The sequence below is a fragment of the Furipterus horrens genome, unplaced genomic scaffold (genome assembly GCF_987537825.1).
Source record: "Furipterus horrens unplaced genomic scaffold, mFurHor1.1.pri manual_scaffold_2, whole genome shotgun sequence".
Lineage (NCBI taxonomy): Eukaryota > Metazoa > Chordata > Mammalia > Chiroptera > Furipteridae > Furipterus > Furipterus horrens.
This window is the reverse complement of record NW_028327172.1, coordinates 128522617-128544674: the sequence shown is the minus strand read 5'-3', so window position 1 is coordinate 128544674 and position 22058 is coordinate 128522617. Positions and strand designations below refer to the sequence as shown.

Genomic DNA, 22058 nt, shown 5'->3' with positions numbered 1-22058 from the left:
ATTTCTTGTTATTGGGCATGGAGAGACCGAGGCAGCGGAGGGCACAGGCAGAGCCATGGGCTGCCCTGGACCAGCCTATCGGAGCTAATTCCTGAGTTTTGGGGGCCTACATGGGGAAGTCACTGCCCCGTGCCTCCCATAGTCAGTTCTGAGTTTCGATTTCTATTTCAATTAGAGCATGGACCTGGGCCGGTGTCCAGCCCCGTGTGTCTTTCTGCTGCTGTCCAACACGGCACATGAAAGCACTGCACAGACTGCTGCATCGCCTTCTGAAATTCAGTGTGTGGAGGAGAAATCTGAGGCCTGCTAGCTTTTTGTTTCACAGTAGAAAGCTTACATTTTCCTCCCGAATGTTTTTAGGATATTCTCCCCTTTATCTTTGTAGTAAAAACTGTGCTCAGCTCATGCTGATGTTGTCTTGCCTGCTTGTTTTGTCTGGAGTGATGGCCTTTCACAGATGCTTATTCAGGTTGTCAACTCTTCACTTAGTGTCTTGCTCTCCTTCTTTTCTATCCTATTTTAATCTCTCCGTTATTTTCATTTTTATGCTAGTCTCTCCATACACATTCTGGTTCTTGTAACACAGACAGCAGGTTGAGTGCTGTGGAGTGCTCACAGCTTGACTGTGTGCCTGAGGTTTTGGTGGCAGGGTTTTACTCTGTGCATTTCCATAAGAATTTTTGAGAAGTGGGGGAGCTTATATAGGGCTGCCAACCAGATGCTGTTTTAAGTGACTCCAGCCCAGGCTTTCTGAAGTGAGGGCTGGTGTCAGGCGAATATTCTGGGGCTCCTGGAGGTGGGTTGTATCGTTGACTGAAGCCCGGAGCTGCATCCCCAGTTCTCCGAGCACAGGAGGTGTGTGTACCGCATGCGGGCAGGTTGGGGGTTGTAATCAGGGTTACAGCCTTCTCCAGAACACAGCTGGAGTGCTCCCCACAGAGTGGCGGCCTTTTCTTCAGCAAGTGTCACTGTCTTTAGAGACCTGGACACAATTAACTTATTAAAACGCTGTGTCTAATTGTTAGGGACTTTGAGGCAAAGCCAATGGGATGAGTCCCCATGGAAAACCTTTTACAGCATTCCTCCCTCTCCTGCTGAATTCTCCTAGTCCTGTCCTTGTTGTCCTCGTCCCCATCAAGTGTGGCTCACCCTTGGTCTCTAGAGGTGCACTGAGGCTTCTTCAAGACTACCTCCTTTCTCTCTTTAAGTAATGAGTAAGCTTACAGAATTTAAATTACTTTGTCTTTCAAGACATAGCTTCCCGAGCCATCTGTGCCTCTAAACTGTGTGAGTTGCTGTCTCTTTTTGCTGTGAGTGGAGTAGGTGTCAGGTTCAATGGTGCTGAAGAGACAGGTGTGGCCATTTCCATGTCCCCGCCCCTTCCTGGTGCTCTCCTGTGAGGGCCCAGCGGTGCTGCTTCTCATTATTCCCAATTCTGTGACCCCATTCCACTCTCAAGGGAAAACTTCTCCTACTTACGCTTTCTGCCAACCTAAAAGCATGCAGTAAGATTTAATAAAGCAAATGCACCCAAGGAGAGTTCTTGAAAAAAAAAGGGGGGTGGGGAATGGACATATTGATATGTGTAACAGTACAAACCAGCCAGAATTTAATACCTGCTTTTGATGTATGAAGGGGCTACCATTGGATAACTAGAAGGGATGCCCATGCATCCTCGCTGCTCCATGCATATTTATGGTGTAAAACATGCTCAATGGAAGGGTGATGAACAAGGCAAGTCCTTTCCAGTCTTAATGTTCTGTGATTGGAATAATGAAATAGTTTTGGTAATTTAGGTTAAAGACCTTCCATGTCAACACGTTATTGTGTGACATGTAGGGTAGCCTGTGGGGTGGCTCAGGGTTTATCCCAGGAACACCTACATGGGGCTGTTAAATCCTTTTCAGATCTCTCATCCCCCTGGAGAACCATGGTGGAGATCGGTAGAGAGAGTGGAGCTCACACATATTTGTGTCATGCTCCTTCCTTCAATTAGCTGCACTTGAGTTTACAGAAGAGTAGAGGCTGGAATGAATGTCATGTCTTGGTTCAAGAGCATGGGGGCTTTCTCTGTAATTGTGGGTGTAGACATGCAGGTCCCATTGTGTGACATTGGTGGGCATGGGGTCTGTGTGGGGGCCTGAAGACTTGACACTTGAAGCCATTCTTCTGAACAAAGTTAGAATCAGCAGAAGGTCTAAAGTAAGACCAGTATTATAGATGGTGGTGTTTGCCAACACATCACTGGGAACATACATCTATTCAGTGAAGCTTGCTGAGTTATTTTTGTGTTTAAATTGGCAGCTGATAGTCATGGTTTTTGGAGCTTGCCCCTGATGTGCCTAGTTGACTATAGTGGTTCAGGGTTCTTATCAGAAATGAAAACTCGTGGCCCCGCCCATGGCCTGCAAGCCTTTAACACACCCTCCAGGCAATTTGGATGAGGCTCAGGTTCCAGATCTGCTGGTTTACTGGCTTGCTGTTGTGAACTGTGCTTGCTCAATTTCCAACACAGAGGCCAGGTTCTGAAACAACTAGTTTTACAGTATTGTGCAGCAGAAAAAAAAAGAAGTGTTTTTCTAAAATGGGCCTGGTAAGGAAAATGATTTCCTTCCTCAGATTCAGAAAGACTTCAAAGTATGGGCGCTATTTGGAATTAAAGTGAGCTCCTATCTTTTTTTGTGTATTGGAGCAGGGATATAACACTATTCACTGTAGTCAGTTTAAGTACATGTTCTTTTCACAGGCAATCTAATAAAATTGTATACCAGTGATGCTGGCTATGATGGACTAGTAGAAAAATCAAGTAAAAATGTGGGTCTGTTAGACTCTTAGTGTCTCTCTCAGCAGCAAGAAAGAATGGCATGATAGATTTTCTTCCAGATGGGAGCTGGTTGGATGGGGGTAGTCCATCAGGTTTCTAGGATCAAAACAAAAGCCTGGAAGGACAAGCAAGGTCTCCACAGTTGCAGTCTCTTCTGACAGAGTACATCATCTTGTGGGCCTTGCTGCATGACCTACAGTGCCTGCCAGTCTGAGTTTGGGGACAGGTCGCAATGACCCAGCCCAGGTGACAGACCAACCCCGAGTACAGATGAGCCTCAGGTTGTTTGTCCTATAAACTGTCTTTAAAAGAATTCTGTGCAGTTACATGGAGCCTGTGAAGTAGGTGAATGTTGTGTCTCCATTGTGACCCAGAAGATGAGGAATGACCTTGAAATCCTTTCGGATTTTAGGATAGGGTTTTCCACTACTCAAAATAATTTGAGGTATTCCCCCCTGATTTTGAAAGGAAAGGAGGAAGAATACCACACTGTTAACTAGCCTCACTGGGCTAGTGGGAGGTAAGAAGTGAAGCACAGGTGAGAACCATGGTTATATGATTCTGTGATACTGTGTTTCTCAGTTGGAATATACCCAGTCACATGTGCCATCTTCTGTTGGCTTGGTGGGTCAGGGCACATGGTGATCACATGTTCTTTATGATACTGACTATCTCTGTGGTCCATGCAGCCTGTGGCTGCTGGGGCAGTGTGTGAGTTGATTTTTGTAGTTTACTTGTTGATCTTTATAGTTTACCTGTTTATCTTTGTAGTTATTTGTCCTCCTCTCATTGTCCCCCACTCTTGTCGTTGTGGGATTTCATGTGCAAGGCTTCCCTGGTTTAAAGGTGCTGAGGTTTCAGTGTAAAGGTGGTCTTTCCCTGTGAGCTTGTTAACTGAGGTATGGTGGGGTGGGTCTCAGAGGCTTTGGGGGCAAGACTATACCCTTGGTGTCTCTTCACCAGGCAGGTTCACGGTGTTTCCTGGCCCTTGGGGAAGGGAGCCATGGCCCTTGGGGAAGGTGAGGCTGCCTAGCCATGTGCCCCAAGCCAGGCAGGGGAGAGTTCCCTGTGCGCATCTGGGAGTTGGCATTGGGACAGCTTCCTGCCGTTATCCCAGAAGAATTCTAGTGATGCCACTCATTTGCCTGTGACCTTGGACAAGTATCTGAATTTATTAGGCCTCAATATAGTCTGTAAAACAGGCACAGTGTGACTATTCTGAAGAGGCATAGGACCAGAATTCATATGGCCAGCTGTTTTGTGCTATGAGAATGTCCAGTTGTCATTAGCGAGTGAACACCCAAGGCAGGTGACATTGGGCCTAAGCGACGTAAACCTGCCAGGAAGCCTTCCCATCACATCATGCCCTGGTTTCCATAGCAACCACTCCTGTTCTTCCAATGTCCTGGTGACATTTTTGCATTTGGACAAATTATATTGTGTTTCTTATAGTCCTGGGTACACGTTGGACTCTCAATATAATAATTATTATTCCCTGGAAAAATAAAAGTGAGACTAGGCTAATTTTCTCATACTTGGTTGCGGTAGGCAGCCTCAGCAGCCTCAGCAGCCTCAGCAGCCTCAGCCCAGCAGTCACTCGGTTGCCTGTGGCATCTCTCTCTGTTTTCATGGTTTCCCAGCAGCAGAGTGAAGCTCAAGGGAAAAACACATTTCTACCGTGGAGCAAAACCATAATAGATCCTGTTGTGACTTGAATGGCACAAGAAGAATTGTTTATTTTACAGCAGAAATGAGATGGGTGCTGTGTCTTCTGCTTCATATTTTTAGGAACATGGGACCTTTATCACTTAGGCAGGAGATGGCCTCAGGGAGGAGAGCTCAGAATAAGACACGGGCATCACAGTTTGTCTTTGAGACTGTCGGTCCAAGAAGCCAGGAGAGCACTGGAAGTCTGTTCCCTCCTGGGGGCCAAGGGCCTGTATTGAGGACATTTTGTAAAATAACCTCAAGACTGAGTCAGAATCTGCACCCTAAAAGACGATGCCTTGTTTGGCAGCACTTTCTACCTGAGCGCTCAATTGACTTTAAGTGTGCGGGCCCTGGAGACAGACTTTCTAGTTACCTGGGTGAATAAGTGCAGGAAATACCCAAATGCCCTTAAACCTGAAACTCTAATCTCACAGTGTAAAGTTTATTACCAAAATGGGATGTAAGAGGAGAAAAGAAATAACTCCTCTACCTGGAATGACCCTTTCTTGTGACTTCCAATTCAATGCGCCTTGTGTCTCCCCCCTCCCCTCATTCCTTCTGGGGGAAGGGGTCTTTCATGTTTTGCTTCAGGTGATATATTTATTTATGTTGATGTCCTGTTTTGCAAGTGCTGTGCTTTGAAATTTAAATATTTAGGCTAAATTGTCAGTACGATTGAATTGGCATTATAATGTTACTTTTTGTAAAGTTTTTTAGTTTCCCATTAGAATTATTTACCTTACTTGAGTTAACTGAAGTGAAATCTGCTGTCAGTATGAAGAAGCAGCTGTATAGTTAGGAAGTCAAATTATATAGCATTTTCCTAAATGGTGCGTGCTCTGTCATAAATTTTTGAAGTTAATTTATTCATCTGGCATGGATTGAATGCTTCTTTCCTGGTTCCCTAGTCACTGTTCACATATATTTTTAAAGAGTTTTCCTCTATGCAGCTCGAAAATGATAATGCCTTTAGAATTTGGATTAGAGATAATTAAGCAACATGCTTTTACACAGCAGTTATGTTTTCTTTTGTGCCAGAAAATGTGTTCTCAAGCCTCGGCACACAGGTGATGTCAGGCCCTCTAGTCTGATGCACACACGGGTTCTTCTGCCTGCTGGTCTCAAGGTTGTGTCCCCCCAGTTCACAGAGTGAAGTAAGGGTCATGAGTTATCTGCCTTTTTACATTTCCCCTGTGGAGGGATTTAGTCCCTGGGCAAGTGTTTTGGTTATTTCCTACTGGATAAGTTATCTGTTTTAGTTGAATCTCCCTTGTTAAGCTTTGGAAAAGAGAGGTTAAAAGAATTGGACAGTGATTTTGGCCTTCTGAGACGTTGAACCTATGAGAACCCATTTATAATTGGCCAATTTATAATTGGCTATCTCATCAAGGTGCCCTTAGCACGTCTTGGGTAAAGGTGGGGGGTGTGGAGGGCGCCCGTGGGGGAAGACTGTGATGGGTTTACTTCTCCAAGGCCTCTCTCATGGAATCCTGGGTCCTCTTAGAAGCACCAGCACCATCTCTTGGGTGAGATGAGGGTCTTTGGATCAGGTGGTGACTTTTTTCTATCATGTCTTGTTGCCTCAAACATCTAGCAGGATGTGCCACTACCTTCCTGTCATACTGTGATTTGTAAGAAATCCATATTTGTTCTTCATCCACAATTCTGGGCTCACAGGTCCCGGAACTGTTGCAATTTCCTAAGTGTTAAGGGTGGCAAAGGTGTTTTTGTTTTGTTAATGAGGTGGCTTATGGAACCACCCCATGATTAGAGGACTTTCAGTCCCACCTCAGATCTCTGGGGAGAAGAGGGGGCGGGAGGATGAATTGCCAATGACTAATGATTAATCAATCACACTTGTGTAATGTACTCTCCATAAACCTGCAAAGAATGGGGTTCAGAGAGCTTCCAGGTTGGTGAACTGGAGGAGATTCGGGGAGGGAGGGTGGCATCCTTAGAGAGGGGGAGGGTAGGCTGGTGAGGGGGTGGGTGGGTAGATAGGTGAGGAGTGGGGGGTGAGTAGGTGATTGACAGAGAAAGTAAATATAACTAAATGTTAACAATTGTAGATCAATGTGGAAAATTTGTGTACTTTCATTGTAGCATTCTTTCAACTCTTTTAGTATGCCTGAACATTTCCAAGATATAAAATGGGAGGGTTAAAAGAATTTAATATCAAACTGCACTTTTTTTTGGATTGAGACAGAGTTGAAGTGTTTGTGACGTTGTTTTGTAAGTCATCAGGATTTTATCCCATTAGTCTCCCATATAGTTTTCTTTTGAATTAATTTGTTATTTTATACATGGTTAAGAATGTAGATCATACAAAAAATATGAATATGTGGATTATCTTACAAAATCGGAGACTTGGTTAGAGAAGCAATTTGTAAAAATTCAAGATAAATGCTGCCTGTTCTAATTTCTGTAGTAACAACTTCCCCTGGGTACAGGCACTGAGGACAGTGTCGTGTCACCTACCTAAACTCTGTTGAGTGCCACCACCCCTGGGACAGAAGAGGAGACCCACTGTTGCTCCATCTGTGGCACTCCTTCACTTGACTGGATCATGAGGTAGTGTAACAGAACCCTTGGGCTGCTTCGATTGAAACAGAACCCACGGGCTGTTTAGTTAGGGGCCCGATTGCCCGCCGCCAGAATTATAACTCTGAATACCAGAGTTTGGTGAAAAGAAAAAGAATTGTTTATTTGCACATAGTTCTGTCTCCCCCTCCCAGACCTGGCCAGTCTTAGGAAAGTCAGAAACACCGTTTCCCTACTTCCTAGGCACAGTTCAGCTTTACCAGTAGCTGCCAATCACTCAGGTCTGATTGGGGAGGTCCTTTCTGTGCTGTGGTGCCCTCCAGCTCTCAATGCAGGACCGCCTGGATTCTCAGCCTCCTTGTAAACTGCCTTCTTCCTGCAAATCACATGGATCGCCTCTCCTTCTCAAAGCAGTCTGCCAAGAGCTTCTTCTTTAAGCAGCCTGGAGACCCCTTCTCCAAGCCAGATGGAGGGAGCCCACAAGAGCCAGAGAGTGAGGGCGTGAGGGCCAGAGAGAGCCTGAGAGAGCCTCCTAGAGCCAGAGCCAGCCCAAAATATGTCCACAGCTGCTTCTCTTCCTCCCTGCCTCCTCTCTCCCCCTGCGTCCTCTCACGCAGTGGGTGTTGCAAACAGTTCTGACCATTCACGGAACCCTACGTAGGCTCTGTCTGCTTCTTCCATACCAGCCCACAGTCCAAGATCCCTCCCATCTTCCTGAGTCCTGGAAGTAAAGCGGATCTTTGCAACAATGTATCCAGCCACTAGCTCCAGGCATGCAAGGGCATCCTGAAAGCTGCTTCCTGCTCCCTATCTCCCAGCCGCAAACTCTGGGGTTTGTTTTTGGACTCCCCTGTTTCTGTAACAGTAGCATCTGTGCCGCATGTCCCCGCCAGACTGCATGTTCCTCAAGGTTGGTCGCAGATAGTGTTACTTGCTCACCCAGTTGAGCGCTAGACACAGTGGGTGTCTCGTAACTGTGCTGTGAACAGTGACTGAAAGACCTGTCTGGTGCCTGCCCTCCTCTGGGCAGCTAGTGAGGACTGTCCTCGCAGGACTCTGCCATTCTCCTGACAGCGGCGGCCCATGTTGTTCGGTTTTTCCCACCTTGGCGGAAAAACAAAAGATTCAGGGGGCGGTCACCTCTGTCCAAGCTCAGCTCCTTGGTGCCGTAAGCACCCCAAAGACTGGCCTGACTGACTTTCTGGTTCAGCTCCGAGGCTTGGCAGCCTGGCTCCCGCTCATTTTGTCTGGGGTGAACCACCAGCCCCTTCGCCTCTGCTTGGGCCCTGGGTCTTGGTTCATTGTCCTATGTGACATCCGCCTGACTGTCCTTAACATTGTCCTGCATTTTCTCTCTGTCAGGGAAGAGCAGAGTTCATTTAGCAACCTGTGTGGGACATTGGGACTGGCCTTCTGGACCTTCAGAAAATGGGTTTGACAAGCTAGAGTGCCTTTCTATTAACCGCCTGGGTCATATGTATTCAAGATGTGTGTATATACTTTTTCTTTTGACTAACCTCTTATTACATTAAATCAGGAAGAACCAGCAAATGTCTGTTTCTTCAATGTAAGTGATAAAAATCTGTGATTGTACCTTAGGCTAGGAAGGTTGGTGTCTGCCACCAATTTGTAAAGTCCTTTGTTTGTATCTTATGTATCAAGGACTGTTACCAAAGTGGATTCCTGAGCTAGATTCAGGAAAACTGACAGGTTTGCTTAAATCATGTTTTCATGGTTGTTCCTGGAAAATATCCTCAGTCTCTTTAAATCCTAAGAATTTGGTGCCAATTTGAGATAAAGAGTTAAGTAGGTGGGTTTTTGAGGACAGAACTTTGATCGAATTTGTTTATTTTAGGTATAATACTTTTATGGTGCCCTTCAGAAGAATTTAAGAGGTTGACGTGTCATGAGCATCTCTTATTAAGGAAGTTTAATTTTCCAGAGGTTTGTCCTTCCTATATGACTGTGAGGCAGTGATCTGTGCTTGAACTAACATTCGCTTAGTGCTGACGTCCTCACCACTGTAGAAGCTTACCTGGCATCCCAGGAAAAGAGGAGGGGGAACATTTCTGTGGAAAACCTTATATCCAATGTCGCTTTGAACTTTCACAAGCTGCTAGCACTGTGAGCATAGCCTGTCAGAGCACATGGCTTAGTGCAGCTATTGCACAAGGCAGGTAAAAATAACAAACTATTGTAAATTGCGATTGCTAAAGTGTTGGGCTAGACTCGGTGAAGTAGAAGAGGAAGCACATCTCTTTATTTGCTATTACTGTGAAGTTGAAGTAGCTAAAAGACAGCATTTATGTAGACTCTGATAATTTTATTAGCATTTCCCGTAATGAAATGCTACTAATGTGACTACTAAAGACAAGGTTACCAGATTGGAAGGCTCACTGTTCTTTTTGAGCACTAAGGTTTGTCAATGTTAGTGCTCATCACCAGCAGAGCTAAGGCCAGGCTCACAGGGGTGGGGGTGAAAGGGTGGATTCTGAGATGAGGGGTGCTTTCTAGGAGGTTTCCTGGAAGAGGCCTGTCAGCTGGGACTTGAGGGTCATCCTTTCAATAGAAAAAGCCAGGAGAGAGCATCTTTAACTTAAGAAACAAATGTTTCAGGAAAAGAGCTGCTTCTGCCTCTATTTTGGGAGTTGGAAGCATTTTCCCACGTTGATTCAGAGATATTCTTCACCACTGATTGAGTACCAGCCACCCTGCTACCAGGCAGGGTCACCCTGTTGAGTCAGTCACAGTAAAGTCCTCCAGTTTTTGGTGCCCCAGTAGGTATAGTAAGTTTTTCTTCATAGTGGTTTTAGGTCAGTTTTCTTAATCCACCCTATTACCATTATTAGTTCCAGAGTTCAGGAGTTTTTTAACACGTCTTCGTATTTTGTGTGTGGAGCATTTTGTCCCTGGAGTTCACTCTGGAGGTGGGTCTGTACGGGCTGGGGGTCCAGACAGCAGCTTTGAGCAGGTGGGTGGGCCTGAGGTGCTGTCTCTTCCAATAGACCTGGAATAAGCAAAGTGGGAGGAGCACAGCTGAACCAACTACAAGAATACCTGGGTGTTTAGTTTGGGAAAATGTGGTCCCATTGCTGGCAAGAAATGGCAGACCCTTTGTTTGATAGTCTCACAAATGAGAGATTTATGAAGAAAAATGGCTTTGGAGTGCATCTTCTTCAGACATAGGGGCTTGTTCTGGGGTCCAGTTAATCTGCACAGTAGACTTGCTGGATGTTGTTTTAGCCCAGGCACTGCAGAACCAGGCAGGTAAGATCTTGTGGGTTTTATTTTTTATTAAAATTAAAAAATTTTCAATTATAGTTGACATATAATATTAGTGTCAGGTGTACAGCATAGTGTTTAGACATTTATATGCTTTACAAAGTGATTGCTCTTAAATCTAGTACCCACCTGGCACCATACGCAGTTATTACAATATTACTGACTATATTCCCTGTGCTATAGTTTACATCCCTGTGACTATTTTGTAACTACCAGTTTGTACTTCTTAATGCTTTCTCTTTTTTCACCCAGCCTCCAAACCCCCTCCTATCTGGTAGTCATCAGTTTGTTCTCTGTATCTATGAAGTCTGTTTGTTTTGTTTTTTAGATTCCACATATAAGTGAAATCATATGGCATTTGTCTTTCCCTTTCTGATTTATTTCACTTAGCATAATACCATCTAGGCCCATTCATGTTGTCACACATGGTGAGATTTCATTCTATTTTTGTGGCTGAGTAATATTTCCATTGTGTATATGTACCACATGGTCTTTATCCATTTACCTGTTGATGGGCACTTAGGTGGCTTCCATATCTTGGTTGTTGTAAGTAATGCTGCAGTGAACAAGATCTTGTTGAATATGACCTCTGGACCCATCCAGTTGTCCGTAGAAAGACTCTCAGGAGATGGAGGAAATGGAGGAAAGGTTGTCTTTACTAAGCCAGAAGGAGAGAGTGCTGAAGCAGATGGGAAACGCTGAGTGCATGGGAAGCCCGCAGTTCCCAGATGGAGGTCAGCCCTGGCCACACTTAGAGTGGCCTGGTGTCAGCTGAGGGCAGCTCTGCCTGGCTCAGGGTGGGCAGTTGTAACAACTCCAGATGGGATATTCAGACTGCCAGTACCAGATGCTGGGTAGCTTACAGGCCATTAGGATTTTAATTTCAACCTCTCAGTGTTTCTGCAGTGACAAGGTTGGGGATGGCAGTTGTGTGGCATGAGGAATGGCATTTATTCCACCCCATTGGCTTCTGTGTTGAGAGCTATTAGTCAAATTCCTCTAATAGATGAGCATATATCCTCTTAAATCCATTGCAGGAAGGTGAGCTTGTGTGGAAGTGGCCAGGAGCTGATTCCCCCCACCCCCCTCCAGCTGTGCATGTGGGAGGTGCCACTCCCTGGGCTCTGAGGAGCCAGCAAGGGGCACAGGTGCATTTCAGGCAGGTCTCCAGGGAACCAGCCTCAGTTATGGGGTGAGAATGTGTTAAGTGAGAAAGGATTCAGCACCAGTGACGAAAAGAGCCACTCACAGTTCATGGGAGGCGGACATAGAAGCCTGAGTCCGGGGTGGGGGGGCCGGTGATCCTGATGTTACAGTGGGCGTGGGCTGTCAGCCAGAACTCCATCTCCTTTATTTTCACTGCACTTGAGAGAGAATGAATGTGGAGGCTACTACAATTCACAGCATTTTAGAATAAAGTATCATATTATTATAAAAGTGTCCTAAGAAATGAAAGCATCTATAAGGTAGATCACATTGAAATAGAATGAGTGCTTGTCCTCTGGAAGGCACTTCTGCGGAAGCAGTTTCGAGTTCAGCTGAACTGGTGGGATCCTAGGGCTGTGTGAGCGGGTCAGGTGGATGCCGAGAAACAGGGACCGGACGTCGTCCAGAACATGAGTTCCAGTCCTGCCTCTATATACTCCCAAGTCCTAGTGCTGGTCCTCACCACCCTTCTGAGAAGGTGAAAATTATAACTCGCTTGATCCATGGCTAATTCTTCATTTTCATCCTTATCTCATTTCAGACTTGGATGGAAGAGGGAATGCTATGTGTTTTTAATGACCTGCCCCTGCCTTTCCCCAAAATTTGTTTTTGTGTTGCTTTATAGTATGACATGGTCTCTTTTATGAATTGTTACTCTTTAAATCTTGTGCTTTTTAAAAAAGTATATTTTATTGATTATGTTGTTACAGTAGTTCCAATTTATTCCCCCTTTGCTTCCCTCTGCCCAGTACACCCCTTCCTTCCAGCAACCCCACCCTGCCTTAGTTCATGTCCATGGGTCATGCATATAAGTTCTTTGGCTTCACCCTTTCCTATATTATTTTTAACTTCCCCCTGTCTATTTTGTACCAACCAATTATGCTTCTTTTCCCCATTTTCAGTTATGCACTATTTCCCCATTTCTTTCCCTCTTCCCTCCCAGCTGATAATCCTCCAAATGATCCCCATACCTATGATTCTGTTCCTATTCTGGCTTGCTTAGTTGGATTTTGTTTTTGTTTTTTAGATTCAGTTGTTGATAGTTGTGAGTTTGTTGTCATTTTAATGTTCATCGTTTTGATCTTCTTTTTCTTAAGTAAGTCCCTTTGACGTTTTATATAATAATGGCTTGGTGATGATGAACTCCTTTAGCTTCACCTTGTCTGGAAAGCACTTCATCTGCCCTTCCATTCCAAATGATAGCCTTGCTGGATAGAGTAATCCTGGTTGTAGGTTGCCTTTCATCACATTGAATACTGCTTGCCAGTCCCTTCCTGCCTGCAAAGTGTCCTCTGAGAAATCAGCTGATAGTCCTATCGGCACCCCCCTGTAGGCAACTCTCTGCCTCTCTCTTGCTGCCCCCAGGACTCGGTCTTTATCTTTCATCTTTAGCATCTCAATCATGATGTGTCCTGGTGTGGTCCCCTCTGAATCCAGCTCGCCCAGGACCCTCCATGCTTCCTGGACCTGTATGTCCATCTCCTTCACAAAATTTGGGAAGTTTTCCTCATTTTGTTCAATTCTTGCTTCCTCATTCTGCACTGGTTGACTGTTTTTTTCTTCCTTATGTTTCAAATCATTGATTTGAACCCCAGTTTCCTTCCCTTCACCATTGGTTTTGTGTGGATTTTCCTTTGTTTCACTTAGCATAGCCTTCACTTCATCTCTTATGCGTTTGCTGTACTCAAGCATATCTGTCTAGCCTGTGAGCATCTTTATCACCGGTGTTTTGAATTCTGCATCTGTTAGGTTGTCTATCTCCTCATCTGTGAGGTTGGTTCTCTCTTTGTCGCTTAGTTCTCCCACTGAAATGTTGATTCATTTCCTCTTTTGGGCCATACTTCTCTGTCTCCTCATTCTGACAGGCTACTGTGTTTGTTTGCCTCCGCGTCCCAGGTAGAGCTGCTGCTCCTGGTACGTTGTAAGGGGCAGAGCCTTAGGTATTCGTCAATACAGGGTGACCTGTTTCACCACGTTGTGGTGCTGTATGTGCGGGAGGGGTCTGAGAGGGAACAATGCTGCCTGCCCAGCACTTGCCTCTTTTCCAGGCACTTCTCCCCCTTCCGCACCGGACTGGCGCCCCTCTAGCTGCTGCCCTGGCCGTTGTTCCCAGAGTGGGTGGGTCAGCGGACATTCTAGGACCATGGGAGACCTTTAAACAAGCAGATTCTGCTGAGAGACTGGCATTTTCTGCCTCCACCCTAACCCCCACTGGTCTTCACAGTCAGAAGCAAGGAGGCTTGATTTTCCCGGTTGCTGGGACCGCGAGCTGCTAGGTCCGGTGAGGAAATGGGAACACTTCCCAGGTGTCCCTCCTGACTTTAAAACATGTGACTGTGCTTTCTGCCTGCCTGCTGCTGCTGCTGCCGCCACCGCTGCTGCTGCCACCACACCACGTCCTCTCCACCCCGGCTCTGCCCCTCCTACCTGTCTGTATGAGTATTTCTTCTTTATATCTTTGTTTGCTGGACTTCTATGCAGTTTGATTTTCTGGAACTTCTGGTTGTTTCTAGTTTTGAGGTACAATAGTCCCTCTCCATATCACAGTTCACTTACCACGGCCTCACTGTATTGTGGGATTTTAAAAAATATTATATTTAATTATTTATCACGGATTTTTCACTGTATTGTGGGATTTTGCAGTACTGTATATAAGTATGTTGTTCAAGTTATGTAGGTTTAAGAGTGTAGAATATGTTTAAGAACATAAGTAGTGTTTACAAAAGTGTGGAAAAGGTTAATAAGGGAGTGGGAAAGCTTAATAAGGGACTGGGAATGGTTTATAAGTGTGTGGGAAGGGTTTCTAAAGCCTTAAAATATATATAAATACTAAAATAATGTAAGGTTCCTACTTCGCAGATTTTCACCTATCGCAGGGGGGTGTCTAGAATGTAATACCCATGATAAATGAGGGAATACTGTAGTTGTATTTCTTCTTAGTTGTAGAGGGAGATGCAGCATGTCTGTCTACGTCTCCATCTTGGCGGGTAGTCCCAAATCTTGTGCTTTTATATACCATATTTTTCTCACTATAAGACGCAGCTGACCATAAGATGCACCTAGGTTTAGAGGAAGAAAACAAGAAAAAAAAATTCTGAACCAAATGGTGTACTAAAATATTTAATGAAATATAACAGAATAATATTTCAACCATGTAAAGTGAACCAGTCAACAACGGTATTAATAACCATCATCACTGTCATTAACAAATGAGGAGAGACTTTAAGGTTTGAGTACTCTTCTAGTTTTCTAGGATCCCCAAGAATTCATCATTGCCAGTATCAGAATTTATGAAGCTCAGTTGCTCACAATTACTGATATCACTTTCCTCACTATCTTCATACTGACCAGATGCCCTGAGATTCAGCAGTAAAGTGGGACAGTTAAGTGTCCCCAGGTGTTTGCGTGGGCCCACCGCTTCCTCTTCTAACAGCTGTCAGGTCAGGTAATACACATCATGGTCTGTGATGCAATATTTGCTCCATAAGATGCACAGACATTTTCCCCCCACTTTTGGGGAAAAAATAGTGTGTCTTATGGAGCGAAAAATATGGTACTTAACTCTCTATAGCTCAAAACCTAAAAATAATCTTTGATCATATGTAAGTTTCTAAAGATTTCAGAAGTCTATTGGAATATTGGCTATTGACTGTTGGTAGTTTACTTGATAGAAAATTACATTTTGAATAGAGTATTAAAGTAGAAATGATGCTTTGATTTTATTATGAATCAATAGAAAATATTAAATGTCTTTGCTGAACTTTATACTTATATAACATGAAAATGTATATGATTATCTAACCACTAGGTTGTACATCTGAAACTAATACAAAAATAACATTGAATGTAAACTGTAATTGAAAATACAATTTAAAAAAGGAAAAGAAAATGTAAAAATCCCAAACTCCTTTGTGGGCACTACATAAGAATGTATCGCTAAAGAATGCATTTGAAGTTTTACTTTTTTACTAAATTTTTAGGTATTTCTTAAAAGTTGGCTGGAGACGGGATGTTTACACTGAGTGAATGTTTGATAAAGATTTCTCCCAATGTAAAATTAGTTTTAAAGAGCCTTCAGAGTTTCCTGTAAAGATCTACTTTTTAATGACTACTGTTGTAAAAATGTTTTAAGAGCTTTAACACCTAGAGGTGCTAAATGCTAACTGTCCAGCTCTGTGGCACAGTTATTAGTTGTTACAAGGTGACACATTTAAACAGTATTAATAGCTGTGTATCAGATGTGATCTCAAGTGTCACTCTTTTTGAAGCAAAATTGAGTACCTACAAATGATACATTCTTATGCAGATTTAATTAACATGGAGATTGCTATGAAATTATAAACACCCCAAGAGACAGATAAAAGCCTCAGAAAATAAGAGTCCAGAATCCTCACTAAGCTCCCCCTAAAAGAGGGGAAACACAGTAAAGAGAAAGTACCAAAGGCTGGGCACTTTAAAAATTATTTGAGTTATTTTAATTCTTTAACTAAAATGATTGAAACAGTTTATTTGCATTAATTTTAATTATTATGATTAGATTTGTGATAATTGAGATTTAATTAGGTGAATTGAAGTAATTCATTTTAAGTAATAATATATCAAATAATTTTAATTATTGACCCGAATTATTTGAATTATTTTACCCGCTAAGAAGACAGTGTTTTCTGAGGGCAGGAGCCGCTCCCAGTGCTGCTGTTGGAAGCACTCACCGCAGCAGCACCTTTCCACGGGCTGTGATGACCCCACAACGCCGTACCACAGAACGTGTGCAGAAGGAAATCTAGAGCATTGGCTGCAGAAACATCATCTCCATCCTGAACCACAAGGGAGATGAGCCATCACACCTCACTTTTTGGGTATATGTTTAAGTATGAAATTAACAGAAAATTTTCACCTTATTTTTAAGGCAGGGTTAAATAGTTATTATGAACTCCTGGTTTTGATATCAGATATTTCATTTTTCATTCAGATCATCTCCATACGATGGAGATGGAGCCTATTAGCACTGTATCCTTGGTCTGAACCAGATCACAGAGGTCTTATTAATTATTCATTATGACATTTTACATGTTATTTTACTTTTTATAATTACCAGAGTCTATATAATTAAACTTTAATTGAATTGAAGTGCTTAACATGAAGTAGGACTGTAATTACAACTACTTAAAAAAGTATATGGAAGGATTTAAAAATCTTTAATTAGAAAAAACCCCCACCGCTCACCCCCCGCAGGTTCATGGTGAATATTTTTCTTATCAACAATTACCTTTAATTATTTAAACAGAAAGAGAAGAACCAGAAAAGCAAAGTGATTAGTATATGTTCTGACCAGTGAGAGTTGTGTAGTTTCATTAGCCTTATATTTTGCCTCTTGGATTGGAGACATGGTCTGAGTCGATGAGCATCATCTTTGGTTTGGTAACACACATTCCTAGAGTGCAGAGATGGTTTAGTCCAGCTCTGCTGTTCTATAGATGAGAAGGCAGATGGGCAAATGGGCCCCCTGGGGTTGCTGTGAGGAGCGAGGGCTCCCCGCCGCCTTGGGGGCGGACATGCCAAGGATCAGCTCCAGATGGTGGTTCAGTGGGCACAGAGACCAGTCTCTTCCTCTCTCTCAGGGCTGTTCCTATTACACTATAAATCAGAAAGAGCTTAGTCCAAATGTAGTGTGAATGGAGTAGGTTGGAAACAACATTGAAGAGATGAGAGGTGGTTAGCTTTCCGTAAAGTATTCTCTTAGCAAATATCTCTGTGTGGGAAGTCAGTCCCCGTCCTTGAGGACACATCCTGTGGGTCTTAAACAGGAGCCACGGTGACTCATGTTTGGTGACTTCCAGGCTGTAACCCAGTAAGGAGGCTAAGTCTGAAGGGCAGTGTGGTACCTATTTAATAAGGCTGATTTCACAGAAGTAGGTTGACCTGTTTTCCACCTTGTCAGGTCTCATCCTTCAAGCACAGGTTCCATCAGGTCTTATTCTGAAGGTTTCTGTGTAGGACAGCCAACCTCCACCTGAGGCTTAGGGGACAAAGAAGGGCTGCTCTCCTGTGCCCATGTCTTGGGCTCCACCCTCCATTCTCACAACCCCAGAGGCAGGTGGCGGTGGGGAGTTGTGTCTGCATGACTCTGATCTCCGGAAGGGACCTAGGCTTTGGAATGAACCTGAATCTTGCTTCTGTCCTTGGAGAAGGGGACAATCACAGCCACCTCTTAGGGTTATTGTAAGAATTCTGCATTAGATGGCCTCTCAGAGAGCACCCAACATGCAGCCGACCTGAGGGTTTTGGTCCATCGGCCTCTGTAGTACCACATGGCATCTTCCACAGCCCATTTCTTCCCTGTTTCCCTGCTGCCACCTCATGTCAAGCCTCTGCGTCCTTTTCTGGCGATGAGCATCTGGTGCATCTGGTCAGCCTCAGCTCTAATTGGTGCTACACGGTGGTGTGTCTCATCAGTCCTCCCAGGGAGAACCCTGATCAGGCCGTCCTGAGATTGGAACCCACAGTAACAAAAAACAAATTTCTTGTTGAGATGTTCACAGCCCCTTGAGCCCACATTCCATGGGTCCACCTCATCTGCCTGTTTGGCTCAGTGGTTCCAGATACAGCAATCTTGATGCCCAGGGCTGGGGACACCGGCGATGTCTGGAGACATCTTTCAGCTGGGAGAGAAACTGAGAGTGGCTTAAAGAACTCCTGGTACAATGAGTGACATAATTAGGTCTGCCTTCATGACAGGAGGACAAAGCCAGAAGGACATGAGTTTGCTATTGATCTTATTTCCTATGAGTAACTCACAGGTGAATAGTGTCTGTAACCACAGAATAAAATATGAATGGATCTTGGGGGTAATTAATGGATTTATGCAGGAATGGGCCAAAATGAGAGTTCTAGTAAAAGAACTAAAATGGGGGTTTTGATCCCAACTTACTGTCTGTGTGACCTTGGGCTGTCCTGTCCTTTGTGGTTTTCAGTGTCTCCTGGTTGGGCTCACACAACTGTTCTCAGAGCTCCTGTTCCGCCGTGACACTTTCTCCATCTCTTTTATCCTATCTTGAACAGGCCAGGGTGCAACACTGAGAGTTTGCCTGCAGTGCTGAGCCTTGTTAAGCTGGTGTTGCCACGTGATGGGTTCAAGGGAAAAAGGAAAGGAAAAATCAGATATGTGGGAAGGAAGAAGGAAACCAGAAAAAGAGATGAGATGGGAAAAGAGGAAGATGGACAGTGACTGTTTCTCTAGGTGTTGTTGAATGAGATGGATGCCCCTCTCCTGCTCTGATCCCATTCTGTTGGTGATACCTGACTGCAGGTGGGTTTAATAGACTTCCATCAGGAGGGGCAGTTCTGGGTGATGTCTGTGGACCCTGGAGTTGCTGGCCCGGCTGTAGGTCCTGGCAGGGCTCTGGAAGGGCTCTGGCAGCAGCTGCTCTTCATTAGCCATGTGGCCTTGGGAAGTTCCTTGGCCTCTTCCTGCCTCTGTTTTCTCATCTGTAAAATGGAGATCATAGTGTTTCTCAGTCAGAAGGTGGCTATGAAGGGCACAGGCTACTCACTTCAAATGGGCACTCAGAAAGTGTTAGCAGTTGTTAATGTGGACGTGACTGAAGGTTAACATGCTGGAAATTTGTGGTTTCTTATTTACTTTATTACTTCATTTATCTATAGTTTATTAGCTTTTTGGAAGTAATTTTAAGTAGTTTTTTGCTTTGGAATGAATTAAGTGATTTATCATTACTTCATTAGATGCAATTCTTCTAGTTTTCCAGTTTATGAAAAATCTCTTTTGACCTGCCTTTTAAAAATATGCTTACTGATTTTAGAGAGAGAGGGAGGGAGAGAGAAGGAGAAACATCAATGTGAGAGAGAAACATCGATTGGTTGCCTCCTAGCCTTTTGGTGTATGGGACTTTGCTCCATTTAGCCACCCTGACCAGGGCTCACATGCCTTTTATTGACCCTTTTCAAAGAACTTGAGGGGTAATGTTCATTGTTTTATTTTGTCACTGTCTGATGTAATGTCCTTCAATAGTTAATTCTTTTAAATTGAAAGATTGTCATTAAAATTTTTTTATTATATACAATTTCAGGTTAATTTCCTTTTTTTTTTTTCTTCTTTTTTGGTATTTTAGGTCACTGTTCCCCATTTATAAGTGATCAAAAAGATCCAATACAACTTCATAGGTGTTGTTTGTATTTTTCTGGACATATTAAGAACTTGTAACTGCATGTCACCCTAATGGAAATAGCGGTGGCAGGTGTACATGAGGCCTAGCCTGGCTTAAAACCTTTTGCAGACTTAGGAGTAACTTTTTTTCATTCTTCCCCAAGCCTTCTCATCCTTGTTCATGACTCCTCTGTCCATTCCCAACATTTGGAAGCTGTGCCAAAACTGTTGGACAGTGTTAGGATGTCTTATCTGGTGCTGGCAGCTGAGGCCACACAAGAGGCTATACATACGTAGCTTAGCCCACAGGCCCAGGCAGAGCCCAGCATCGAAACTGCCTTCCCAGTGCAGTGGACAGCGTGAGCCTGTCATCAGGTCCAGACTAGCTAAGAGAGCCCTCTGAGCGATGTTTAATCTGGGAATCGGCTACTACCAACTGCCCATTTTTAGGATATATTTAAATTTTGACACGATTTTTCCTCTGTGCTGAAGCTAATGTGTGACTATCTCTTAGTTATTGCCATGGGACTTAATGTCAATTTGACTGGAACTGGCAGAGGTGGGAATACCTCTCAGAGTCCTTGCCAAGCAGTTCCACCAGGCTGCTTGGCCCGTGGATAATGGAGGGTTTGTTGTCTGCTGGCTTCAGTGGAGTTCAAGTTGTTTTATAATTGTTAGTGTAAATAGTGACCAGCTGAAGAACTGACTAATTTAGACGGACATATTTTACTTTTCATAGTTGGCATCAGGATCTAAAATGCAGGAGACTATCAAGCAAAAGTGCCACCTGAGGTCACCTTTTCTTGGTGTCTGCCTGGAGGCAGGGCATGAGTTTTACTGCTGTCAGTTGTGTGCTTGGGAACCTTGAGTGGGCGAAGGTGGGGCTGCCAGCCAGACCTGTGGGGATGTGGGTCAGCCAGGCGCACTTCGGATGATTTCCAGTGTGCCGGAGGGTTCTTAGGGTTTTATTTGCTCATGGGGACCCAGTTCTCCTGCCCAAATGCAGATGTTTCCAGCTCTGTATTGTCATGGCAACCTGTGTGCACCTCCATCTCAGCATCATTGGCATTGTTGGTCATTTCCGGTCGGTGCCCACTAGAGTGAAGACTTGCTTAGGGTTTGCTCAGTAAATCCTTTTTGAATGAGTAAGTTACTTTGTCATGGATCTTTAAAGTATTTATGAGTGGGCTTTACTGAGGCTTTATGGTTAACGCTGGAGGCCTGTCCTGTAACAGACGTGTGTGTGGGGCTGGGAGAATGTGCTGTGTGTGCCGGTAGGACAGGGTTCAGCCGGAGTGGATTCCAAGTCACTCAAGGATACTCTCCTTTTGCCTCCATATGCTATAAAAATGCAATCACGTTAAAATTTAATACAGCAGTTCTTTGTGCCTTTTGAACGTGGTGCCCACTAAGTGGAAAAAAGCTGTTTTCAAATGGAGCTGAGTAGCCAAATCGATATGTCAGTTTTTATCTTGTGTTAGAGCCCTGAAGCTTTCAGGCCCTTTGGAGGAAATGGGGAGATGCTTTCTCCACTTTACAGATGCGAAGGCATGACTAGGTTCTTGGGCTCAAGAGATACTCTTTCCCACTGCATCACAGTGACGCTGGGCTAAATGAGAATCGTCATAAGCAATAAAATCAATTTTAATCAAGAAGCTTTAAGAAAGCACACTTCTCCCAATACATTTTCAAACAAATGAAAAGCAAATGATTTTTTCCTGTTACCAAGTAGTGTTAATTGAAAATTATTTGGCAAAAATCACAATGAATCACACCACCAGAATTAACCTCTATTAATATTATAATGTATTTTTTTTCTGGGTTTTCCAGTATCCATCATGCATCTCATCCATCCACCCTCTATCCATTCACCCATCTGTACTTTTAACCAATACTATGGTATTATGAAATATAGCTTTATTACTTGCTATTTTTTTCTGGCTAGTAGTACATCATGTAACATTTCCATGTTAGTAAGTGTTCTTGCTAGATGTCATTTTTAATGGCTGCATACTAGGTAACAAATCTCTGAGTCATGAGAGGATCTATTTCAGATGAGGCAGATGGAACTACTGTTGTTGAAAATAATGGGAGATCATTGTCACAGTTGGTGCAACCTGTGCAGAATTAGGAGGACATGCGGAAGAGTAGGAATGATTGAATTGAATCTCTACCCATTTCTTGGTGGAGGTTGTTCTTGCTGCTGGTCCCTGAACTGTCAGAAATGCAGGTTATTGGGCCCTACCCAGCCCTACTGACTCAGAAACTGGGAGGGGACCCTAGCAACTTGTGTTTCACAAGCAGTTCTGATGCAGGAGAACACTTGAGAACCAC

At 43.9% G+C, this 22058-nt stretch overlaps 1 protein-coding gene across 4 annotated transcripts in view; it reads left to right on the top strand.

The window, feature by feature from the left end:
* The window catches only part of DIP2C (DIP2 acetate--CoA ligase C (putative)), a 367711-nt gene that overhangs the window by 32298 nt on the left and 313355 nt on the right, over window positions 1-22058 (top strand). The window lies entirely within an intron of this gene.